The following is a 24,551-nucleotide window of genomic DNA, read 5'->3' as shown; positions in this document are numbered from 1 at the left end:
GGGGGGTTGTTACTGCGGGTCCATGCCAAGACGGCCCATGAGGGCAATGTGGCACGACCAGGAGGAAGGAGCCAGTTGGTTGGCTGAAGTGTAAGAGCTGGGAGCAGAACAATTACAGCAGTCACTTACCATCACAGTGTCTGGTTGAGGCAATGGCACAGCAGGACGCCGCAGGGCAAGAATGAAGCTTTCATCCAGCTGGTATCACAAGATCAAGCTGGTCATGCCAGAAATGACAAAACAATATGCTGAGCCCAGTAAAAGCTTTTAGACACTTCTTTTTCTTTCTTTCGTTTATTTCTAAATAATTGAAAACTTACAAATTGGAGATATAATGGACTCACCTGTTGGTGCCAGCTACACTGCTTACCAGACTAAGAATTTAACGTCAAAATCAGATGTATCACGTCTGAATGTTTCATTTCTTCCACTTCTGTTCATTAACTCATTTCTTCTCAACTTGATTTTTTTTGTCATTTGGCATCTGTCACAGTTTTGGGAAGGTCCAGTAGCAGACATGACAAACATGTAGAGTTAAACTCTGTTGATATTTTGTCAGCTTTCAAAATAAAATGTAACATCCCACAGCTAATGAAATACCTCAGGTCCAGATGGAGAGTGTGACTGGAGTGAAGAACTAAAAAAACAAAAAAAAAAAACAAACCTGAGTGCATGCGCCAAAATAATCACCCACAGACATGGGCATTCAAACACATGCATTTACACAGATGCTAACATACAAACGCACACACAAGTGCACACCCTCGTGCACACACACACGCACACACATACACAGTGCTGAGGCAGCTGACCGCATTTGCCCCTCGTCCTCAGGTTCAGTGGTGGCCAGTCCTGCAGCCTCACCTCCCCCTGTCATGTCTGATTCTCCTGGTAGGATCCATCATCTGGTTGGCAGTCTGGGTGCCAGTCAGCTGCTTCCCAGGGGACTCGCAGGCGATGGGAGCCGGGAGGCACTGGGCTGAAGCCTCCCCAGCCTCGGCAGCAGCTGTGTGGGAGACAGAGAAGAGGTGCGGCACAGATGTGGGAGTCTGGAGCCAACAGAAGGTATGGCTGATTTCGACGTCGGCCATGTTTGTTATTCCACCTTTTCCTGGGAGGAAGAAGCAGGCCCTTGATCTGGCTCACAGCTAAACACTTAGCTTTTGTTCCCTGAGATGAATAACCGCAAGGAGAACGAGGCGCGAGGGAAAAGGAGAGAGAAAAGGAAAAAAGAGTCGGGGGCCAGAGGAGAAATCCGGTGACCAAGTGCCGAGTGAGGCTGGTCATTCTATACCCCGCTAAAGCTGAGCCCCTATTACAGAACAAGAGCCTCTGAGCCGTGACACACCTTTCCTTGAAGTCAAACCTTTGAACATAAATCTGTTTACTTCTGTGACAACACTTAGTCGTATTTATTCTGTACGTTCACAGAAAAAAAAGTCTACATTTAATACTATTTTTTGTATAAACAGATAATTTTCTAAACTGTAATTCTCGTTAATGACAGTTTTCCAACCCTCCTGTTCTAAGGGTGGGAAGGGATTCAGCCCACTATAAACAAACATGCTCCGCTGACTCTCAGTGGACCCATGTGATGAATAGTACCAGTCAAAATCATAGCTAACGCTCATAAGCAGATTTTCACAGGGAATTTTGCACAACTTCATTTCGTAGTAACACTATCCACCTTGTAAAAATGAACACCCTCTCCTAACAGCACAAGTGAGAAATGGGATAGTTTTCCCACTGAGTTCCCAGATGTAGGATTGCCATTGTATTCACACACCCGGTGTTAGCCCAAGACAGCACCCTCAAATACAGCTCTGTCTTGGCTTTGCAGAAAAAACAAGCCTGTGATATGGAAGAGGTGGCAGTGCGAAGCTGTCAGTACAAAATGCTTGTTTATACTGGAATAACCCCGAAAGCAAAATTCGATTTGAAATCCAACAGCCTCTTCTCGTGTTGCATCTAAAAACCATTGTCCTAATAAATATTTGAGTTCCCATGATGTGCCTAATGCTAGAAAATGGCGTGCACGTGCGTGTGCCTGTGTGTGTGCAGTACAGCGGAGCAGAGTACATCTGCAGTGGTAAGGAAACAGGCTGTTAGCATACAGCTTTGACAACTCCATCAGGCCAGTCTCAAGGTAGCTGTCAATCACAACAAATCATCTCATCCCTCAGCGCTGCGAGGACCTCTCTCCACTACTACACACATGACAGGCCCCTACAGCTCTATTTACCCATGCACACTCTACCCGTGCCAATGGGTTTGTAATTAGAAAACAGGAGAAGAGAAAAGAGACGGGGGGAAGGTGGTAAAAGTAAGTCAGTAACAAGTTTGGATACAAAGCAAGTGAATGGTGCCTTTTCACCGGCGACGTTGGCATTTGGAGAGTGGGTTGGCACTTGCACGGTGGCAGTGCATTGAAAAGCAAAGGCATTCACTCTCCTATTTAGCGGACAATGTGAGCGTGTGTGTGTGTGTGTGTGTGTGTGTGTGTGTGTGTGTTTGGGGTGGGGGGTAGGGGTGTCACACACAGTCCTGATTTGCAAGACTCATTTTCAGCTATCTATAATTAGATTAATGTGGTGATGGCATAGCACAAAGCCAAGCCCACTCCACTTCCATCCCAGAGCATACGAATTAGGGACTAAACACGTCTCTCTATTCCAGGCAGAGAAAGTGGTGGTGTGAGTGTTTAGCATACCCTTTATGATGGGGAAAGATGTTAATTGTGTGCCATTACCTCTAAACTGTTTGCTTGTTGTATTAATCACTGTGCTAATTGATGCAGAAATAAAATTGTTGCCACAGGCGAGGAAGGGAGTGAACCAGAGTCAGGGATGGCGGATAAAAGATTATCGTGGTGAACATATGGAGATGGCACTGCTTTGAAAGTCTGCTCTATATGCCCACCAGCGCCACATGGGATGATGAGTGGAGTGTCAATAGCAGCACCGTCGCCTAATGTAAGGTTTGTAGAGAGTGAAACAAAGCATGTCGGCAGGTTTGTCTGCAGCAGACAATAAATAACCGTAGACAGAACGACTTCTATAATATTTTAATCCAGACTGTGTCTTTGCTGAATGAATAAAACATTATGCAAGATCTTGATCATATGTTCAACACTGTGTGATTTAAAAAGACACAGTCAGTGCCTTGTTCATGTGCTGCTGATAAATGTAATACCATCCTGGTGAATTTTCTCATGTGCTGCCTTCAAATGTAACTTGTAAGGTTACATTTTCATCATGGGAAGTCATAAAGACTTTATACTTGGCATTCAAGGGGTTTAAGTCAGGTGAACACTGAACACTTGATGACTGACAGCAAAATTTGTCTTGCCTTTTTTTTTTCCCGTTTTAAAGTTCTTGAGCGCTTGTGTTTGTAATTCAGTGGGATTTTTAGTAATTAAACAAGAGCAGACAATGACAACAATGATAGAAAAGTAATTAAAGGGTAACTTGTGTGGGCGCAAACATTTGCGAAATTGCCCAGGCCACTTAAGAGGTCTGGAATTAAAAGCTTGGGAAATAGCTGCAGAGTGTGGATCTAAAGCAGGTCTATCACCGTTAAGACATAACAAAGACCTAAATAGCCACGAGGGAAATAATGTTCTGTAATGTTCTATAATGTTATGAGTAACTGTGTCAAACTTAAATTGTGCAGTATGTTGAGAACGAATAGGATAAAAATTCAGATTGTACAGATTAAAGCTAAGACATACAGTATCTGTGATACATATATACTGTGTGTTTTAAAAATATATACTGGCTTAAATGTTCTATAAATAGCTAATTACTACTGAGCCTTACCACTGAAATACATCGGTCATTGACGTGGGCTGATCATGAGACAATGGGCCCCTGGGCACAGCTATAAAAGAGGCCCCACCACCTCTTCTACATAAGAGCAGGATACTTAGACTTTGTGGTGATTTAGCCTCTTTTTCTGTTTTTGTTTTGCATCTCTCTGTAGTCGTTACGCATCTTTTTGTGTCTCTTTGCAATTATTCAGTGTCCATTTGCAGTTCCTTTTGTGTCTCTTCCTGGTTGATATGTGTTATTTGAGTGACATAATGTGGGCAAAGGCCAGGGGGCCCCCTCACACTTTGGGCCCCTGGGTCTGTGCCAGCAGGCCTGTTCAATAATACATCCCTTGGCACAGACACAGTGCAACATGTCTGCAGAAGCATGAGCGCATCCATTATAATCAACTGAAGCTGCTACACTGACCTTGGAAGCCGTGTGCACCCATTTGACTATATATATTCTGTGTATTATCTATTTAGGTTACTATATATATTGTGTAAATAATCTTGTTTAGGTTACAATATATACATATATATATATATATATATATATATTTACTTTTATTTTTTGTTAATAATCCTGTTTATTTGAACTATATATTTGTAAATACTCTTGTTAAATTTCTTATATTTTCACATATCTTTCCACTCTTGCAAGGAGCACCTGTAACGCAAATAATTTCCCCTCAGGGATCAATAAAGTATTTCTGATTCTGATTCTGTTTGATTGTTTATTTTTTTACATAGCTGGTCTATTTTTTTGTTCTCTGCGCACAGCGCCGTGGCCCTCCAACTGGTAAAAAATACACACAACTTTGTAAAAAAATAAGTAAAATCTGTTTAAAAATTAGTAAAATGCACACCTCACTGTATCAGAGGCAATGCAACTCAGTAGAGCAGCCTTGTGGGTGTTTTTACATTAAATAAATCAAACAAATGGATGCATCTCGTAGTCAAATTGATCTTGTTAGTTATTCAGTACCAGTTAATATAGCTTATGCTTTCTGACCAAGCAACAACCTCTGGGGCTGAAAAACAAGGCCAACATGGAAGTACAAAAAACTGCAGTACCTCAAATGGCCACTTGAGGCTGGCTCCGAAAGCAAGTCAATTCCCATAGACCCCCCATGTTACAATGCAACTTTGCAGCAGAAATAAACACGTTTACAGCCTGAAACAAATAACAGTTTTGGTCTCTGTAGCTAATTTCCCCAATTCATGACAACTGTATGGAGGTTAAATTTTTTCTTTTTAAAGATTATTTTTTGGGCTTTTTCGCCTTTAATGGACAGAACAGAGTGAAGAGTGTGAAGTGGGGAGAGAGACAGAGTGGGGGGACGACATGCAGCAAAGGGTTCAAGTCGGAGTCGAACTTGCGACCGCTGCAGTGAGGCATCGCCTCTATACATACCGGCACTAACCCCTAAGCTACTGATGCCCCTGGAGGTTGAATTTTTGTACAGCTCAACCACTTAAATGTTATTGAGGCTTAAAGTTACACATAATTAAGGGCGAGGCTGCTTTGAGTGACAGGCTGTCTGTCAGATCCACCCATCATTTCTCTACAGCTCCACCTTCTTATTCAAATATGGTCACTTTTGGCTTCAAAAATCCAAGAAATGCCAACCTTCAGCTTTCAAAACGGCTATCCATAGCTACAACCATTACTTTCAGTCTATGTCCCAAACCCTGTATCACCAACTGCATTATCAGCTGGCAAAGCTCAATATGTTCACAGTAAAGCCGACACACAATCTGTGTAGCAGGTAAAAAAACCCTCTCTGCCCTGCTTAGAAAATGCGTTGTGTCCATGCCCTATGTATTTCAGTAAAAATAACCAGTACAGAGGCATTTGTTTAGCTGGTGATTTTTTATTTGAGTATTAAGAGTGAAAGGGGGTCCATTGAAACTGCATATACCCAGGGGCCAAGATTCTTGTGCTACGCCCCTGCTTAGAGCTATCAGAAACTTTTTATCAGTGGATCAATCAAGTAGAATCTTCTTCTGATCATGTTAAATTTGCTCACACTTAAAGTCACAACAAACATGCTCTTTTCTATGTCCCTCTGTACTGCAATATTTTCAGAACATCTTCAAATTTCAACAATTTTTTCCAGAGTTTCTGTGTGAGATTTTAGCTGGTACAGTGCAGGTGCCAGCCAGAAGCACAGAGGATTTAATGTGCGGCTGTATGCCTCACCGCCTCACTAGCCTCCAATGTGAAAAGGGGATAAACAGAGGCGGCCATTTAAAGAACCATAAGTCCATAAGGAGCAGGCAGTGAATGAAGAGATTCAGAGAGAGCTTCAGAGGCCCTCACCAGTGGACCAGCCGCTGCCTCTAAACCCGCTGTGTTTTTGTATGCAGATTCCCCTTGTCAGAATTCATTTATTCAAACGGAGTTATCTGAGAGAGCGGGTTATGAGACAAAAATAGTCGCATTCACATTCGTCTTGAAAAACATTTGGAATGCTAATGCCATGAGAACATGCCGTTGATGTGCTTGTGTTTGCGTAAGAATCTGATCCAGCGCTCCCTCGGCTTGCTGGCCAAGAGGCGCAGTTCACATAGACAGGAGAGCACTGATACCGCTTACAGGGTTCAATAGTCTAAATCTGCTCTTGGGGAACACTTTTTATATTGCCAGGAACATTTACCATTGGCACCCGCCGTATGCAGCAGTTTGATCCTCGAGCAACAGCCAAAAAAATCTATATTTTTTTAAAGGGTCATTAGATCATTCTGTTCACAGCCAATCTTCATACAATTGCACCTTTGTTTATCAAAATAGATGTCCTCGGTGATGATGACAAAATTGCCTCTCGTAAACTAAGAAACGATAAATCTCCAGCGTTTGAACCACGGCGTCACAATCTTGTTCTCTCTGTCTGTTTGTCTCTGTGTTTCTCTCCCTCTCCCCCGCTTTCTCTTGCTCTGCACAGGTGGTAGGAGCTTCCTGGTAGAGTCTTTCTCATTCCTTTTTGTTCCCCTCCAATTGCTCTGATCGGGAGCTGTTGATGATGATGGCAGTGCTGGCTGGCCATTGATTTGCTGTGGCCCCTAGTTGCGAGTTCACAGCAGATGACACTCTTCCTTTGGCTTTAATTAGAGCTGCCCCCATCTTCTCTTCTTTCCTGCCCTGGATGTGGTTTGACACATGAACACAAAAAGCTCCTACACACAAAACTCCCCGCTAGGAAATAGCCAACACTCACCTACTGTGGCCAGTATTTAGTGCCTTGACTTGCATGGTCAAGAAAGAGGTTTTCTTTTTTCTATAAATAAAAAAAAGATCATTTTCCAGCACACAGATGTACTGTGCATGTGTACTTACACGCCTGCAGTACCCAAATGCATGATCGTTTAAAGACACGTACACATGCACACTGGCGTGCCTTGCGCCTGATTATTACCCTGATCCACAGGAGTCTAATCATAAAAAAAGCAGCTATTAAACTGCTGGGATGACACATTTTGTTCATCCCTATATCACCCATGAGGCATTGTCCTTCCCCTCATCTGCCATGAGATACAGGGGCCTCATCTTACCATCTGTCCAAGACATGAGCCACTCCAAACCTGGCTGGGAGTGGAGGAGAGAGTGGACAGAGAGAATCCATGGTCTGGGGTAGGGGCTATTATCTCAGTGGTCATGGGTCCTTGCACATATTTCATGGGTGCCCCCAGGGTGTCTTCTCGCTGCTATTAGCAGACCGTATTCATTTAAAGCACTTGTGGGTCACTTGCGGCCTGCGTAGCACTCTATTACTGTTCAAAAACAAATGAGATAAGAAGCAAATGAGATGAGATCCGTCTGACAGGCTGTCATAATACACTGAACATTCAATTACATTTAGTACAACTTGGGTAGTCACAGAATTTTTCACTGTCCTCTTCTTTTTTTCTTTTTCTCTTTCACTCTCTGAGGAGGGGGAGTGGCAGTTTCTTAGCCACTGACATGGAGACACAAGTGGACTGAGACGATGACAGACAAGCTGACAGTTGTCCGTCAGGGACTGTTAGCCTAGTATTGAGTTTCCATGGGTGGAAATTGCCCCAAGTTTTTGTAGTGTGTCCAAAACCTTTGGCCAGAGGTGGGACCAAGTCACTGTTTTGCAAGTCACAGGTAAGTCTCAAGGCCTGAGTCAAGTACAAAGTGCAGCCTGAGTAGTCCCTGGGGCGCCCACTGGTTCACCTGCTAGAGCGGATGCCCCATGTACAAGGCTATGTCCTTGCTGCAGTGGCTGTGGGGTCGATTCCAACTCTGGCCCTTTGCTGCATGCCCTTCTCTCTCCCCGCTTCATGCTAGACTTTCCTATCAAGTCCTAAACTTTGAGTTTCGAGTCCTAAGTATATTGCGCTCTTCCCCAAATGTAACACCATTTTAACAATAGAGTATATTATATTTACCCATACAACCCATACGTTTTTCATACTGCAATCTGTTCTTTGTTGACCACCACATAGTTTTTCAATGCAAACAAAATCATTTTGGCATCACTTCGTTCGTCATCGTTTTCTTTTGCAATTTGACTGGATGCTGTCATTTTTCTTCAAGCAAAGTGGATCCGTTTTGGATAGACTGTAAAAATAACGGACGTACCTACTGCAGTGCCTCCCATTTTGAAGCCTGGTGTTCAGCATTTCGGACATCGCCATCTTGTTTTTTTTGGAACCAGAAGTGACCACATTTAGGTGAGAGGCTGGAGCTGTGGAGAAGCAAGGGACGGATAAGACTGAGAAGCCGAAGACACTATCAGCAGACAGTCTGTCACTCAAAGCAGCCTGCCCTTAATCATGCATTATAATTAAAAATTAAAAATTTAATAAAATGGAAACAGGTGAATTATATGGAAAAAAAACTGTAAAGTTGTCATGAAGGGGGAATTACCTATAGATACTAAAACTGTTTTTTTGTACCAGGCTGTAAACACGTTAAATCATGCTGTTAAGTTGGGCATTTGAACATGGGGGTCTACGGAGATGGCCTCAAGTGGCTATTTAAGGAACTGCAGTTTTTGGCACTTCATGTTTGCTTAATTTTCCAGCCCTGAAAGTTGGTGAAGACTTTCTGGGAATTAATAGTTTTAAAATGAGTTGATTCAGGAAATAAATTGATTCGTGGCACACTTTTAAAATGACATACTTTTTAATCTTTGGGTTTGAGGGGAAGGTAAGTATTTTCAAGTAAAAAGGCTCAAGACCAAGTGAAGTCACAAGTCACTGCTGTTAAACCAAGTAGAGTTGCAACTCTTTTGATTTTGTCATAGAGATTAAAGTCATCAAGTTTGTGACTTGAATCTGATTCTATTCTAAGTCACGTGACTCGAGTCCACACCTCTGCCTTTGGTACTGGTCAGGTCCTCTCAGCTGCTGGACACTGGTCAGTGAGAAAGCTTTCTGACCTTGGCTTATAGGAAATTGCTGAGTTCTTATTTAGTGTGGTTTCTCCTTAATTTTTGTCTCAAACATATTTTTTTTTACATACACAAGCAAAAGACAATGAGCCAACAACACCAGCGCAAAACAAAGCAAAGCAAAATGTTGCAGTTCATGTTGCAACTTTACAGCAGATGTGTTCTCACTTTGTATTCCAGGCATGACGAGACTGTTAATGAGGTTCATAGTGACTTAAAAAAGGTTGGCTAGTATGCTTTCTATGAAATTCAAAAATACATAGACGTACTACTCACTGTTTTTCCACATACTGATCATAATGTGCATGTCAGGGGTCGACTGGCTGTCACCTAATCTTTGTGGCGTCTTCCAGAATACAACTTTTGATACAGTACACGAGGCATCAGTCTGCCTTTGTCTGCACTAGCTCTTGATTCTGCTGGCTGAAGATTCTCCTCACTGTTAGTAAAAATCTAACGCTAAAGCTAACAGCAAAACAAGAGCTGCGCTCCCTCCTCATGATGATCCTGTCAAGCCCCCTGAAAATGTCGGCATGACGACTTTGGTCCAAGTACAGTACAACACACACACACAGATCTCAAAACCTGTGCCCACATAGAGTATATGCGGATGCTAAAATGCACATGCTTGACTGCATGCTTGCAGACAAGCACATAATCAATGCAGTCTTACAGCAGGGCTGACCAGTGGGGGGGCATGACCTGCCAGGTGACCCATGTATGTCTCCACTAGTGCCAGTGCATGCCTGTGAGTGTGTATGTGTGTGTGTCTATTAGAGTGAAAGTCAGCTGTTCATCCATGCGAGCACAGTATATTTCAGTTTACAAGTTTAAAGGGGTACAGTGCGCCACTACATACGCAGCAACATGTGCAACAGATAACGTACAGTGAGCTGCTAACTTATTCCAAACCCTTTCTGTTTCCCCACAGATTAACCGTCACACCAACTGAGCTCTGGTGCTCCCATACATCTGCATAAAACCACTCCCCGAGCATTACACCTTCCAGAGCAGCCTAAGTTTAGAGTCGAGGACCCCCAGATCACAGTGGCAGAGGCAGAGTGGAAGTCCTGTCATAAAGTCAATCAGAGGACTCCTCGTTGGGCCTCGTAAATCTCCCACTTTGTAGGGTTACTGGGAGGTCTGGGAAGTGAAGATTTCCCACTTATTATTCTCAGGAAGCCCCAGACAACCTCCCCCTGAACTCAGGTCACGCAAGGTTATGACCTTGGGACGATCATCATTGTTGTTTTAGTTGCTATGGCAATCAAACGCCTCCGTTTATGTGAAACTCACACCCTCAGTGAATAAAAGAGGATGTGAGTTTCTATACAGACTTTATGTAGAATGTAGATACACACATTAAATGATTAGAGATCACTATGTAATGATTCATTTTCCTTTGTAAATATAAGGTGCTTGAGCTGGCTTATTATTATAAATAAATATATGTGTTATCTCTTTATTAGGGATAAGTTTTGTTACAGTATTTCTCAATTTCTTTGGCTAATTTTTTTGAAATAGTATTAACATCTCTAAATTATAAGTACAGTTGTGACAACTGTTCTATGGGACACCTCACCCAATACATTTAATTCACGCCTCAAGACCTAGTTTTTGTGTCAGCTGGCCAATGCCGCCAGAATTTAATTCATTAGTGTCTGAGTCATCAAAGTGTTTAGATGTTTTCTCACCATGGAAATCAACCCTGGACATGTTTACCATATACAAATCTCTGTAAAAGTCTACAGAGAAAAGTCAATACTGTACAGTACTATAGCAAACAGAAAAAGGATAGCACATTTATGTGTGTGCAGTTGTTTGTGTAGCAACATCTGTACTGTAAACAGAAAATTGACTTCTGATCTTTCATGTAAAGTCAGTGAACAAAATGACATCCATGCCAACCAACCAACCAACCAACCAACCAACCAACCAACCAAACACAGACACAGACAAAAAAAATAATTGGCTGATTGGGATTCCTAGTCCATTGCCATCACCTGGAAGGTAATTTTCCAATTCAGAAGACATTATTAACATACCATGTCATAGAAATTTATGGCATATACATTTACGTCTGACAGATTTTGATAATGGATTGGATCATTTTGCATGTCATGGCTCAAAAGAATATTTCGACAACTCATCGCTTCTAATCAGCAAGCCCAGGGCAAATTGTAGACAATTGTAGTTTTGTTTTGCACGTAAGGGAGAGCGGGGTCTGCTGGGACATTTTTGTATCAACATGAATTAACCTTCCATTACTCATAGACTACTTGAACAATAATGAAAATAATTTGGTCCCTGAACAGATACATTCAGGTGTCTGCTAACAATTTGTCAAGTTTTTTACAGCCCAACCCAAACATGAAAGGCACAATTTTGTAAAATGTATAAGATGTGCATTTTCCCAAAATTCTGCCTCCCTAGGACTGGTGAGACAGTTAGTAAGTATGGTCAGAACATCTTGTTCTGAGCTAAAAAAAAAAAAAAAACAGAGATGGGAACCAAAACCTGGTATGAAACTGACCCCGTGGCTGAATTATCAAAGACCGCAGCATTGATAAGCTCTTCAGTCTGTACTTTTTAACATTTGGTGCAGTGTAATATCATGCTGCTGCTTCTCACCTGCTCTCTGTGTTGGGCCTGAGCTCCTACACTTACAAACACACACTCATGCAGACTGAGCTCATTACTGTGGGTGTAATAAAACATTTGTGAGTAAAAAGCCAGTACTTTATTACAGTAATAAGCCTATGTGCCAAACCACGTGCAATTTGTTTGAATGAATAATGAATTCAAATGTTTTGACAACAACAAACTAATTGTTTGGAGATTTGAACTCATTGTTTTGAGAACAATAATTCTCATTCAAGAACTGAGCCAAAGCGAATGTGAAAAACTGTAAAACTGTTAACTGTGGAAATATGCGATTATTTGAATGCACTTCCATTTGCGTTTTTGCTCTGTGTGTGTGTGTGTGTCTTTGTTTGTGTGTGAATTTGTTATGTTCTCTGGGGTTTTCATCGCGAAGGCCCTCAAAAAGCTTTGTGCCAATGTTCCTGCAGACACCTTAACAGGCATGAGACACATTTCCAGTGGGACACCAACCATCTCTCTCTGTCTCAGCAGAGAGCAGTGCTCCAGTGCCAGGCTAGTGCCATCAGCACAGGGATAAGCTTTCTGACAGAACATTGACAGGCTTTCAGAGTCTCCTGAGGCCATCGCAGACCCGGGGATGGATCAGCAGGCTTCCAACAAGTGGTCTTTAGGGCAGCACTGGGTTTCACACTGTGAGGGTCTATGAGAACTGAACCACAAGAAAGTAAGTGACGGGAGCTCAGGACCAATTACAAAGTGTATCAAAGGTCCAATCAGTCACATATGCAGCCTTACAGTTTGTCCTCGTTTTTTTATGTGGCAAAAAATATAATGACAAGAAAGTAGGACACAAATCTTAATTTTCTGAGGAATACATAATTCATATTCAGACAGTTACATAATATTTTAGAGCGAGACGCTATAATTTGACCATGTGTTATTATCATGTAAAACAACCTGCTCATTTTCCACATTTAACACGACATCAAAAGCGAAAAAAACAAAACATAAAGGACACCTTTCACCTTTAGCACTTAAAAAAGTTTCCCTTAAAACATCAAAACGTCTTTTTATGACTTCTGTTCCACTTCTAGTTCTTGTAACAGCCATATAGGCCATGCCAAATGTGCCCAGAAATAAGCCGGGCCTCCCCACTGTCTCTGAGATTGCCCACCCAGGAGTCTGGCACACGCCACAGCGAGCAGGAGGCCCTCTGGATTACAGTAATACACACTATCTCATAATGGAAAGCTGCCTTGCACATTTCCCTCTCTCCGCCCTCATTGTCCACACTACCAACTGCACAATCAGGATATGAGACTGTGATTGCACCCGTTAGCATGTGTGAGTTTACCGGTGTGCTGCACCCTCCTCCTCTCTTCTTTTTTACTGGGCTGGGCACTGCTTGGCTTCGACGAGGTAAAAAAAACGAATAAGAAACTATGTCATGACATGTAAAATTAGTCTTATCACACCATAAACCTGAAACTAAAACAAGCTAGAAAAAGGCACTTGATGTAAAAATACCTTGAACCCTCGGACATGGATGGCTTGATTAATATCATGCAGCAGAGGTCATGGGTTACAAGGAAACAATGGCATGAACATATTTAACCTGAGGTACTAACATGGTTAAATAAACAGTCAAAGCTGCCCTGTTTGGACCCGCCACACTCTCGGCAAACTCCGCCACTTTCCCTCTCACCCTGTAATCACCAGAGGCTGTAATTAATGGGGAGGCTGACCTATGGTTCAGGGCAGTGGAGAGGAAAGCCAAACAAAGTTGAAAGCCATTAAGAGGAAAGGGAGGTTGAGAGGGAAAGGAGAGACACAAGCATTGGGGACTATGGACTTTGTTAGCCACCCAGTCTTCCCTGGGTGGCTAACAAAGGTGCAGGTGGGCCATGGGGAGCAGAGGTGCACTCTGGCCGGAGCTTAGACCACCAGGTTACCACACACTGTACGTAATTACACCAAAGAGGTCATTTACTCCACTAAGTGGCTTGCCTACCAACCCCTGTCGGTGAGTGCATGCTAATCAGGCTTGGTGCCCCAAACAATGGACCATGTGTGCCTCTGAGTGTTGTGGGAGGAGCAGAGGTAACCAGCAGACCACCACTGATCAACATGGGCGAGATGTTTCAAAAGGACACAAAAGCTTTAAAAGGGGGAGAGCGTGAGGAGAGGCCAGAGGCAGACAGACGGACGGGGACGGGTCTGCTAAAGTTGCAGACTGGCATGTCTTCAAACCTGTATTTATCCAGGAGGTTCTGGAGGATAAAGGCGGATACAGTGACACTTAGGACAAGCGTAGAACAGATGCTGTCTCACACAAGGACAAAGAGGATTTGAAGACATTAACAAACCACACGTCTCAAATATCCGCTTTATTAAAATGTTATTGGCCAATGACTTACCTTCGCTGTTATCGCTCAGATCACTGTGTTGTAGTTCTCCTTGTCCAAAACTTCACCTGTGAAAAGTAAAAAAGGCCACAAAACAAACAAATTAAGAAAAAGCGTGTAAAGAACTTGATACAGTGACAAAGTAGCCCTACACCATAGTGAGCAGTGCACTGTCCCAACATATAGTCCTCTATAACAGGGGTCTTAAACGTTCTTCAGGGCGGGGACCCCTTAGCTAAAAGACTTAGCAGGGATCCTCTACTACATATACTGTATAAAACTGATTTGCACTTGAGGTGGTTCTCTGAATATTTTCAGGTGTTTTCTCATTTGCTCTTGCCTGTAGCTGCTAAGTCAGCAGCTGTTGTAGCATGGCTAAGTGCAGTAGCCTCACCCTCTACACTTTTGTCGGTGGTTTCTGAGGTAAGGTCAGAATCTCTTGCTTGAAAAGATATAAATAAGTTAAAAATGTTTGTACACTTGGAATAATAATTCAGATCATTTGCCAATATGTTTCAATATTATGCCACTGGTAGCTAACTTATTTACCTTGCCTTTAGGGGTACTTTCAGACCTAGAGTTGTCTTGCTTTGGTCTGAATCAGGGACTAATTTTGTCACAAAGTTGTATAATTGCCTAGAGTTGGTTCGTGTTCTCACGGCAGCATTTACAAACGGACCAGAGCAAATGCCTTGTGTGAGAAAGCTGCTCTTGATTGGTCAGAATTTCCATGTGGGAAAAATCCAGGAAGTAAAGCAAACGTTGAAGAAGAGTACACTTGCAAGATAAATGTGACACTTTCTAATGTCACAATGGAGGGACAACTACGCAGGTTGATTTTAGCGCTGCTCATCGTGGACTATATTGCTGTCATTGTTCATTTTAGTCAAAGCATACAGTTTGAAAACGAGGCGCGGCTCCAACTAGAAAACAATGTTTTGATGCATTGGATGTGCTGAATGTGCATATTAAGGCAGTACAGGAGGAGGTGCACATTAATAATCCTCCAGGACTGTAACATGCTCATGTTTAACCCAAACAATGTGTCATGTGACTGCAGTTGGTTCACATCCAGGTCGGAACACGTTCTCACCACAAACAAACCGCACCAGAATTTCTTTGTAACCAGACTGAGACCACCTCTTCAAGAAGGTCTCGGTCTGGTTGTTTTGGTGCACACCTGAGTGTGATTGCTGTGTTCACACCTGCCCAAACAAACCGCACTTAGGGGGCAAATGAACTTGAGTTTGATTGAACTGAACCAAACAGGGCAGGTGTGAAAGCACCCTAAGTGTGAGCTAGACAACGTGGTTGCACAGTTAACCTATCAGTAATGTTGTGTCCTGTAAATAAAATTAGTTTTATGAATAGGCTCATTTATCTTTGCTAATAATATGTTGGACTTGTGCTAATATGTATTTTCAGACACATTTTCATTTTTAAAACTTGAACTTAAAACTAAATTAAATTATCAAGCAGTGTTTTGGTGATACGGTTGGTGGGTGTAGTTCAGTCGAGAGAAAATAGTTCCTATATAAAACTGCTCACAACAAGGTCTGTGGATTATCTTGAGTAGCCAGGTCATGATTCCGGGAACAAGACATCGCTGCTGAATTTTTGAAATGTATTTTTTGACACTTTGAGCACCACAAGCCGAGTGCCATTTAGTCCCATTATATTCCAGAGAAGGCAGACATCTCTACGGCTGATATCTCCAACACAACTCTGCAACTCACACCAAAACAATCTAGACTGATAAACAGCACTACAGGTAAGAGGAAAGATATGCATTTTTGATTTTTATGGTGAACTGTCCCTTTAACATTTAGATCATGTGGTACTGTCATGTTGTTGTTATTGGCTCCTGTCCTCATGGCTCGCTGCCTGCTATTCAGTAGCATATTTTATGTCTTGAAAAATAATGCATTGCTAGACTGTCTCACTTTGGCCACTGTAAAAACTAACACAACATAATAAAATGATCTGTCCTGATTAAAACTTCGCTGCCCCCTCTACACCACTGTGAGTTACACAGGAGTTTGTCAGCTCTCTAGTATGATATATGTGTACATCGCTAACAAGCCAATCAGCCCTGCCAACAGAAGCAGTGGAAGCACAGAGAGCCATTAAAAGGCCTGGCCGCAGCTACAAAAACAAAACCTATCCACCTGAGACCACAGAGAGACAGGATGCAGGCTACTTATAGCAACCCAAAACCAACCCACAAGAATAGCAGGAAAAACGACTCGGTACGGGAGCCGCGCTGAGCCTTTTGAAGTGCGCCACCTCTAAACTATTCTGATACGCCACCCCAGCATCTTTGAAGGCAGGTTATCCTCCACGGCCGTGTGTCCTGTTGTGGACGAATTGTTTCCTCTTTCACTTTGTCTCTATTTTCCTGTAGAAACTGACACTGTTTTATTGTTCTCCTGGGCCACACTGTTGTGTAGCGGCGCTCACGGGACGGGACCGCTTGCTGTTCTCCTGTTGGTAAAGAACTACCACGGCGAGCAGCGCTGGGCACATGGACAGTAAGTTGGTCACAGGTGACGCAGGGGTGGTTATCAGAAAGAATCAGCAGAAGGATGACCCCCTGCTTAATGCAACCATTTCCTCTATCCTCAAGGTCGCGACCTTACAATGCCCTCTTGCCTAAGAATGGACCATTGGAGTGATTAATCAGCCGGTGGTCAGTGATGTCATTGCACAAACATGGCACAAGAATAGGGAGAACAGTGACATATTTTGTTGTTTTTGGTGCGGTGTTGATGGATATGCTCGTAAAAACTACAGATTTATGGCGAGGGAACGTGCACCTGCCACTCTGCACAAAGAGAAAAACAGGTAAAAAAAACAAGCACCCACTGCAACACTTTCAGACTTTTAGAAGTAATTGCGAGGTAAAAATCTCACGCCCAAATACTGAGCAATAATTTATATGTAATTCACGGCTCTGAGGCAACACATCGGATTTACTGCAGACAGAATATGCCCTAAAACATAATACAACATAAGTGTTTCTTTTATTACACTTCAATAAAATGTATCATACTCCCGGGGAAAGTAATAGAAGCGATGTTGCATGCTCTGTAAAAAATATGTATATAAATATAAAGAGGAATGTTTTCACCTGTGCTGGCAGTAGCATTGTAAGCGAGTATTATCTGTGTAATCTGAGACAGAGGTACGGTACATGTGCTTGCCTCGACTCCTGCAGAGAAGGAAAGCTCACTTTAACACTCAATATCTGGGAATCTAATTGCACTTACAAATCGTTCCTTTTGGCTTGCTTCACTGGAATAAGTCTACGGCGTCACGTCACAGAACTATCAGGCTGATTACAGGCACCATTTCAGAGTGCAGAAACACATTGACAATGTGATGTAGACTCTGATTTAAAGTCTATAAGAGGTTAAATCTGGATGCCCAGCATAATGCAGGAATAGAGGAGAATTTAAATGGACATAATTACTTTTCAATTAACTATGTTTCTCACAGTTCCCACTGCTGTTTTTTTGATTTCAATAGTCTTTTATTTTCATCATTATGTTGGCATAGTTAAAAATCTGTGTTCCTTCCTGACTGGTTTTGATTTTATTTTGTTGATGTTATAATGACGATTAGCTGGCACTGTGATGCCAGCCTGCAGCCAGCTCCCAATCAACCTACAGTCATATTATGAGACAACGGGCCCCTGGGCAGAGAGACGCAAAGGGTTAACCATCTCCCCTACATACGAGCAGGACACCCAGTCTTTTGTATCTCTTTAGAGTTGATATTTGAGTGGTTTTGTGTCTCCTTGAGTTAATTTAGCATCTCTTTTGGTTGTTTTGTGTCTCTTTGTAGTTGTTTTCCTTTGAGGTTATTCTGTGTCTCTTTGTGGTTGTTTTATGTATCTTAGTTGTCATTCTGAGTCTCTTCCTGGTCAGTACATGTTGATTTGTGTGATATTTTGCAGGTGAAAGCCAGGGGGGGCCCTGACACTTTGGGCCCCTGGGCCTGTGCCCAGTAGGCCCCATCAGTAATCCTACCATAAATCAACCAAGTAGGATTTGTGAGTGAAATTAAACAAGTTAAAGGAAAAAAGGTTGCGGAAAAGCCTCATTTTTTGAACTCAAAAATTCTGTAAGACTCAAACACCTTTTATTCTCAGTGCAAAGGCTTTTCCCATAATAACTCCCTTGTTAACTATCTGCCTCCAAGAACACTGCAATCATCTGCTGCTGGTTTACTGGAGGTTCTCAGCAATAGCCAGAGGGAGATAGGGGATGCAGCCTTTGTCAATTGCACCCCAAAGCTATGGAACACACTACTTGTAGATATCAGAGAAGCTAGCTCGCTAAGTATTTTTAAAAGAAAGCTAAAAATGTATCTGTTCACTTTAGCCTTTAACTAGCTCTGATTTCCTTACACAGGTCTGACACGCTTTACGCTTCATGCTGCTGCAACTCTTTTAAAAATCTTACTTGATTTTATGAATCCATCTTTTAACTGCTTTAAATGTCCTTTTATATTGAATTGCCTTGTCTGTTTTATGACCTTTGTGCTGCATTTCTTGTAAGAAAGGTGCAATATAAAGAAAGTTTATTTTCATTTTTTATTTTTATAAGGCAGTCCTAAGGATGATATAGTAACCACTGATTTAAATACAGCCAGGCAGCAAGGGCATGTTTTCTTTTAAAATTTTGGTGGACACATGTTAAGTGGGGGGTCTGGGGGCTCTACCCTGATAAAGTGTTAAGCACTTCATTTCCTGCATTTTGGTGATTTCTTATTCGCCAGTTTGTGCCTTTTCTGCATCAATTTATGTTGGAAATGTCATGCTACTTCCTGTTCAACTGTGCAAAGTTTCTTTAGCTTCTTTAAGTTTCACGGCAGATTGCAACCATTGCTTTTGGGGTTGCATACTGCCACCACCTGCTTTACTGCAGGCACTGTTGCATCTATGAGTTACACTGTAGCTGTTTTGTGTTTATTGAGGGGGACTAATGCACCACTTCTAATTATTGATGAGGACATGTCCCCTGTGACTCCCTCAAAATCTACGCCTATGCCAGTGTTTTTAAAACAGTGAAGGCTCACTTATCACTCACTTGTAGCCGCAGAAAAATAATCCACTACACTAGGCACTGCCCTCACCCTCTCCCCTCCTCTCTTTATCTTGCTACATTTATTGCATTGTGCACTATGGCCAGAGAAAGCTCTGGTATTTCCTCTGAGGAGTCAGCTAACGTGCAGATCAGCACTGATTTTCTCTGTGCATGGGCACCGGATCAAAGTACAGACTGTGGTGCTCCCTGGAGCTAAAAATATCATATTTGGCCCAGGGTAGAGGTTAATATGTCTCACCTCTGGCAGCTGCTTTGTTTACATTGAACACAGACACTGATTGGTCTGTTTGATTAGTTTCCCTCCACTGTAATGCTACTTCCACTCAGATATGCGCTTACAATTTTTCTCTGTTGTTCATGTGCACTTCTGCTAATAGTGATCTAAAACTCTGACCACAATGATTTCTGGTACTTTTCCATGACATCGTTTTGAGAACTTCTGTGCAGACCTCAAGTGCACACAATATTTTAAATCTTGTTCCTATAATGAAAAGAAAACTGGTGATTTTTGCAGAGACACAGACCTTTGACTCAGTATGAAGTCACATATAAAAAGGAAATGCACCTTTGATGTTGGGTCATGCAAATTCACTGGGAAATAGGGCTCTTAGCGTTGTACAGCACGTTGTATTAGACATGTGAGGTTGCGTCATACTGCAGTGCAACACAACACTCCAGGAGGGATCTAAGCCAATCTAAGAAGTCAAACTTTCACCTGATTACAGTAGCTATTCTTTAAAAAAGGGAATTATTTCATGCAAAGTAGGTGTTATGTGCATAGGAACATACATCCTTTTGTAAATGTTCAACAAAATATAGAATTGTAAACAGACTGCCTTAAATAAGTGTTGATTTTATCTTTAGAAATTATGATTTGATGCATTGTGTTGAGCTTTTCAATAAACGTTGTCATCTTTAGTTACCATTATATAAATTGGAGCTGTTTTCCTAACTGAAATACAGTTTTGGTGTTTGTGTCTCCCATTCTCAAAATCGTTTTTTTTTCCTAACAATGCATCCGAACAATGGAGAAAATCTGCCATTATGTGATGCATGGCCTTTGTGCAGATTAATTTTGTGTCAGTACTTGTCAGACAGGAAATTCATGTAAATTAAGACAGCTAAACAAGAGAACTTAAACTAATGGAGTATTGCTTGCAATAATGACAAGCAATGAGAATAATGGATTGTTAGTTTGCTTCATAATGATGCTAGATAGCTGGGGACGTGTAGATAGGCACATTAGAAGTCAATACTGTTCCAGAATAATAGGACGGCTCAGAGATAATGTACTCTCACAAGGGGGCCTCGACATTAGCAACAGCCCAGCAGGACTCGGCTTGCACGTGTGCCAATGACGCATTAAATCCCTCAATGACAAAAGATACAAGAAAGGTAAATCTGTAGGCACATTCTTTTGCCGCCATCATAGAGCAGACACCATACTGTACACACGTCAGTAACACAGAGGGATGTTGAGGTCATTAGTAGTGGTTAGTAATTGCATAAGGCAGAAAAGAGTATTCAGATTATGAGCGAGTGCTCATCATTTAGATGCAGGCCTGGATTGCCCAAATCAATATGGGGCTTTTTGCTTTTTGAAGACACAACCAAAAAATGTGATAGAAATTATTGCTCACAATTTTAAAACAATTATTTTTTGAAGAAAAAAAAAAACACTACTTACAAGAGTCACAGATCTTTAATCAGCCCACACTGTGATGAAAGCCCCGCTCCAGCGTGAACCTCACTAGATGAAAACACAAATAAGACAAAAGAACGAAAGTACAGATGACATTAACTTCTGCTCAAATGAGCACAGTAGGAGAGCGCACAAAGTATTTAGCACCGCTCTTTCTGTCTTTTGATGTTGTTTGTCAATTCACAGCATCCACTGCGGTATTTAGTGTCTTCAACCTCTATCTTCCACGATGGCATGAGTGCAGGGTGAGTGTAACAGTGGCCCTCTCCTTCATTAGATATTAATTTATTCATTACATGTTAACTCTGCGAGACCTTGGAAGGAGACGCCAGGTGACTCTTCTTCATTTGGTCCCCACTGCTCTCCACTGGGCCCAGGGAAACCACAGTAATGCCACGCAGTTGGGGAAGTGGAGAGCAAATTATCCAGCTCCATAGAGAGGGACTCTTTGTGGTAAACACACAGTGGGACGCTCGTACTGTCATAATTAAATCTGCAAATCCATAAGAGCAGGGTGCTTCCATTTTAGTACACAAGCACATGTTGGGGTAAACACAATCAGGCATACGCGAGTACAATACATACATTTATAAACCACGCACATAAATATAAATAATATACTGAATATTATACAGCAGTTAGTTCAAGCAATTTGATTGGACAGGAGGCATTCCATGAGAGCTGATATACAGTATAACAGCACTGGGACTTTTAACTATGCATGTATCACTGTGCTTTACAGGTGTTCTGAGTACGAATCACAGCCATGATGATATTCACTACTCCCTCTTGTGTGATATTGCTTATTATAATTTGCTACTCTTAAGTTTACTGCACTGTTCACCAACCTGGTCTGTTCCGAGCTAGCTAGCAGTGCTGCTTATTTGGCGATTACCGCTAATAACACCTTCACAACACAACAGTGTTACTGTGGAAACCTCCAGGTTGGCCTGGTGATTTTAGCATCGTTAACTACACTATGTTATAACTGTTAGCTCTGTTAGTACTGTTAACAGTGTCAGCACGTGTTTAGTTGTGCTAAAATAGTTAACAATTCTAAAGGGGTTTGTGGATAAAAATGAAGCTGCTTATTCACCAAGGCTACCTAGTGGGAGTCCTGAGGGTGGCTGGCATGTTTTCACAAGAACGCCATCCCAGTTATTGCCAAATTCGCAGTGCTGCTAGCTAGCTGCGACCTGACCTGGGTCAGATTGTGCTCAGTGCACCCTCAAGAGGATAAGTGGTTAGAAAATGGATGGATGCATGTTGGTCTATATGTTAATTTTGCTACTCTTCAGTTTACTGCACTGTGCACCAACCTGGTCTCTTGGTAGCTAGCTAGCGGTGCTGCTTATTTGGCGATTACTGCTAATAACACCTTCCTGACTCAACAATGTTGCTGCAGAAACCTTGTGCCCACCCTCCGGTCTCTCTCCAGGTCAACTCTAGCATTGTTAAATACACTATGTTATCACTGTTAGCTCTGTTAGCACCCTTAGCGGTGTCAGCATGGCTAGTGGTGCTAACATAGTAAACACTGCTAAAGGGGGGTTTGTGTCTCAAAATGAAGCCGCTTACTTACCAAGGGTACCTAGGGGGAGACCCGAGGGTGGCTGGCATTTTTCTGCAGTAACTCCATCCTGGTTATTGCTGAATTAGCGACACTGCTAGCTAGCTGCGACCTGACCTGAGTTGGGTGGTGCACAGCGCAGACTGGCCAAGGCTAACCAGCAAAAACCAGGGTGGTGGGCAGTGGCTGCTATGTTTCCACATGTTAACGTGGCTAGCCGGGTTTCTGTTAGCAAAGTCAACAGAAAATAAAATAAAAGGCAATACATTTATATCACAAAACATAAAAAATTCACCACCTCTGAGTGGATAACTGCTTTGAAATTCAGTTGATGGAATGAGAGCCAAAAGAAAAGCCTCTTGCATTCACATAATTTGCTTGTTTTTTTTAATAAACTGGTTAGGTATTGGTTAATGGGTGGCATGCTATCGAAAGCAAAATTAACTGAAACTGACATCCCTAATTGTAAGCATTAGGCTTAAAAAATATTGCATAAATAATAATTATTTGGGACAGAAATACAGAGTAAGAGTGACGTAAATATAAGAATAGGGACTGGAGGGCATGGGTGGGGGTTGGGGGCTTTGTAACTTCCTCATATGAGAGCGAAAGAGCTCTCAATCTTCGACCAAGCCATGGCAGATCAGAGAGAAAGACGCCAGAGAGCATCAATCCCAGCTTCTCTCAGTGGCCCATCAATGGGGGAAAATCCCCAGTGAACAGGCAGCTTGGCTAATCCACAGCTAAATGACACCTCCAGACGCTAATGCCCAGACTGACCACAGAAGCAATCCACGGCGACTCCTCCACACATGTACCCACTGATGCTTTTCAGCCGAGGGGACTTGAAAGGGCCGGGGCCGTCTCTGTCTCTCTGTGTGCCACCTGCTTAGCATCCCCGCGCTGCAAGCTGCTATAGAGAGACATCTCCGGCAAAGGAGAAAGGCCTATTGTGTCCAGACGCCTTTGAGGGCATTGTTCTGCTTCACTGAGGCCAGGCCGACATCTGCACCATTCACACTGAAGGAAGTTGTAATCACTCCCCTGCTCTTAGCTCTGTGGCTCCAACTTCATACCAAGAGGGCTTGTGAAGTTGGGCCTGTGGTAAAGAAGCAGGCGAGGGGAGGGGGGGGGCGGGTGCATAGGATTTGGGAGGGTGGCTGTTTTTGTTGAGTGGCATCAGTTTAAATAGAAACTCTTACATACCCCCATACAGGCCCCCTGATCCCCACTCTCCCTTACAACTCCCAACTCACCCAAGTGCACTTACTCTCTACAATACAAAGCAGGCAACTGATTTACAGAGTTACCTCTCCATCAAAAGCACTGATTAATTGCTTGTCTTTCACAAGCTGGGCAAAAGATTTCAAATGTGTAGAATGTAAAAACGTCGGGCTGCTGCGTTTTCAAAATGCTCTTTTGCTCTCTTTTCATTAGTAGAAACGGAGGAGAAAAAAAACGAGGCATTGAAAGCCAGGATTGTTTCAGTGGTCAACTTGAGAAGGGGTTTTTATGTAGTTTTCATTTACATATAATTACACTTTAATGGAAGTCTGACTGGTGTGGGGTAAGAGGCTGGCCATGCGGGCTGCCGAGGAGACCCCCTATGATACAGGATGACAGGCTGTAGCGCTAGCTCCATCTCCGGCTAATTAAACGAATCAATTAAGAGACTATTGTTGTAACTGTGTAACTGATGTTCTGTAGTGGCAAAAATGGTCCCTTGGGGAGGCCTTCCAACCATATTAAAACCCCTATCCTCTACATCTCCATCTGATACCAATATAGACACTTATTTGCGCCTTGCTGTCATGTCATTGGAGGCGGGCACATTATGGAAATTGAAATGGAGGGGTTGAGGGGAGCAGGGCTGAGCTCAGTGTGAAGCGGCGGGGTTCACTTCCCATCACCCTCCAAGGAGAACTCGC

At 42.5% G+C, this 24,551-nt stretch overlaps 1 long non-coding RNA gene across 1 annotated transcript; it reads right to left on the bottom strand.

Moving 5' to 3' along the window:
* Positions 1–22,752, bottom strand: LOC125899378 (uncharacterized). Its single transcript, XR_007450720.1, has 5 exons — positions 22,636–22,752; positions 21,039–21,101; positions 14,253–14,308; positions 8,418–8,523; positions 1–1,006 (listed from the first exon to the last, which is right to left on the bottom strand). It is a non-coding gene; the product is annotated as an uncharacterized LOC125899378 (long non-coding RNA).
* Between the last annotated feature and the right edge of the window lie 1,799 nt (positions 22,753–24,551).

This window comes from Epinephelus fuscoguttatus, linkage group LG13 (assembly GCF_011397635.1).
Source record: "Epinephelus fuscoguttatus linkage group LG13, E.fuscoguttatus.final_Chr_v1".
Taxonomy (NCBI): Eukaryota; Metazoa; Chordata; class Actinopteri; order Perciformes; family Serranidae; genus Epinephelus; species Epinephelus fuscoguttatus.
This window is presented reverse-complemented; position numbering and strand designations above follow the sequence as displayed.